Raw genomic sequence first — 2740 nt, 5'->3', positions numbered from 1 at the left:
CTGACACAATGACCCTCCTCCACAGAGTCCAGACCACATTCACTCAGCCCCTCTATCCTGGGTTTAATCTCTATTATAGTACTGCTGAGCTGGTTAAACTGTAGTAGGGTCCACATAGATACTAGTCATGCTGGTGTAGTCTATAGCTGAGCTGGTTAAACTGTAGTAGGGTCCACATAGATACTAGTCATGCTGGTGTAGTCTATAGCTGAGCTGGTTAAACTGTAGTAGGGTCCACATAGATACTAGTCATGCTGGTGTAGTCTATAGCTGAGCTGGTTAAACTGTAGTAGGGTCCACATAGATACTAGTCATGCTGGTGTAGTCTATAGCTGAGCTGGTTAAACTGTAGTAGGGTCCACATAGATACTAGTCATGCTGGTGTAGTCTATAGCTGAGCTGGTTAAACTGTAGTAGGGTCCACATAGATACTAGTCATGCTGGTGTAGTCTATAGCTGAGCTGGTTAAACTGTAGTAGGGTCCACATAGATACTAGTCATGCTGGTGTAGTCTATAGCTGAGCTGGTTAAACTGTAGTAGGGTCCACATAGATACTAGTCATGCTGGTGTAGTCTATAGCTGAGCTGGTTAAACTGTAGTAGGGTCCACATAGATACTAGTCATGCTGGTGTAGTCTATAGCTGAGCTGGTTAAACTGTAGTAGGGTCCACATAGATACTAGTCATGCTGGTGTAGTCTATAGCTGAGCTGGTTAAACTGTAGTAGGGTCCACATAGATACTAGTCACGCTGGTGTAGTCTATAGCTGAGCTGGTTAAACTGTAGTAGGGTCCACATAGATACTAGTCATGCTGGTGTAGTCTATAGCTGAGCTGGTTAAACTGTAGTAGGGTCCACATAGATACTAGTCATGCTGGTGTAGTCTATAGCTGAGCTGGTTAAACCGTAGTAGGGTCCACATAGATACTAGTCATGCTGGTGTAGTCTATAGCTGAGCTGGTTAAACCGTAGTAGGGTCCACATAGATACTAGTCATGCTGGTGTAGTCTATAGCTGAGCTGGTTAAACTGTAGTAGGGTCCACATAGATACTAGTCATGCTGGTGTAGTCTATAGCTGAGCTGGTTAAACTGTAGTAGGGTCCACATAGATACTAGTCATGCTGGTGTAGTCTATAGCTGAGCTGGTTAAACTGTAGTAGGGTCCACATAGATACTAGTCATGCTGGTGTAGTCTATAGCTGAGCTGGTTAAACTGTAGTAGGGTCCACATAGATACTAGTCATGCTGGTGTAGTCTATAGCTGAGCTGGTTAAACTGTAGTAGGGTCCACATAGATACTAGTCATGCTGGTGTAGTCTATAGCTGAGCTGGTTAAACTGTAGTAGGGTCCACATAGATACTAGTCATGCTGGTGTAGTCTATAGCTGAGCTGGTTAAACTGTAGTAGGGTCCACATAGATACTAGTCATGCTGGTGTAGTCTATAGCTGAGCTGGTTAAACTGTAGTAGGGTCCACATAGATACTAGTCATGCTGGTGTAGTCTATAGCTGAGCTGGTTAAACTGTAGTAGGGTCCACATAGATACTAGTCATGCTGGTGTAGTCTATAGCTGAGCTGGTTAAACCGTAGTAGGGTCCACATAGATACTAGTCATGCTGGTGTAGTCTATAGCTGAGCTGGTTAAACCGTAGTAGGGTCCACATAGATACTAGTCATGCTGGTGTAGTCTATAGCTGAGCTGGTTAAACCGTAGTAGGGTCCACATAGATACTAGTCATGCTGGTGTAGTCTATAGCTGAGCTGGTTAAACCGTAGTAGGGTCCACATAGATACTAGTCATGCTGGTGTAGTCTATAGCTGAGCTGGTTAAACTGTAGTAGGGTCCACATAGATACTAGTCATGCTGGTGTAGTCTATAGCTGAGCTGGTTAAACTGTAGTAGGGTCCACATAGATACTAGTCATGCTGGTGTAGTCTATAGCTGAGCTGGTTAAACTGTAGTAGGGTCCACATAGATACTAGTCATGCTGGTGTAGTCTATAGCTGAGCTGGTTAAACTGTAGTAGGGTCCACATAGATACTAGTCATGCTGGTGTAGTCTATAGCTGAGCTGGTTAAACTGTAGTAGGGTCCACATAGATACTAGTCATGCTGGTGTAGTCTATAGCTGAGCTGGTTAAACTGTAGTAGGGTCCACATAGATACTAGTCATGCTGGTGTAGTCTATAGCTGAGCTGGTTAAACTGTAGTAGGGTCCACATAGCTACTAGTCATGCTGGTGTAGTCTATAGCTGAGCTGGTTAAACTGTAGTAGGGTCCACATAGATACTAGTCATGCTGGTGTAGTCTATAGCTGAGCTGGTTAAACTGTAGTAGGGTCCACATAGATACTAGTCATGCTGGTGTAGTCTATAGCTGAGCTGGTTAAACTGTAGTAGGGTCCACATAGATACTAGTCATGCTGGTGTAGTCTATAGCTGAGCTGGTTAAACTGTAGTAGGGTCCACATAGATACTAGTCATGCTGGTGTAGTCTATAGCTGAGCTGGTTAAACTGTAGTAGGGTCCACATAGATACTAGTCATGCTGGTGTAGTCTATAGCTGAGCTGGTTAAACCGTAGTAGGGTCCACATAGATACTAGTCATGCTGGTGTAGTCTATAGCTGAGCTGGTTAAACTGTAGTAGGGTCCACATAGATACTAGTCATGCTGGTGTAGTCTATAGCTGAGCTGGTTAAACTGTAGTAGGGTCCACATAGATACTAGTCATGCTGGTG

Source organism: Salmo salar, unplaced genomic scaffold (genome assembly GCF_905237065.1).
Source record: "Salmo salar unplaced genomic scaffold, Ssal_v3.1, whole genome shotgun sequence".
NCBI classification, from domain to species: domain Eukaryota; kingdom Metazoa; phylum Chordata; class Actinopteri; order Salmoniformes; family Salmonidae; genus Salmo; species Salmo salar.
Note: the sequence above shows the minus strand (reverse complement) of the source record.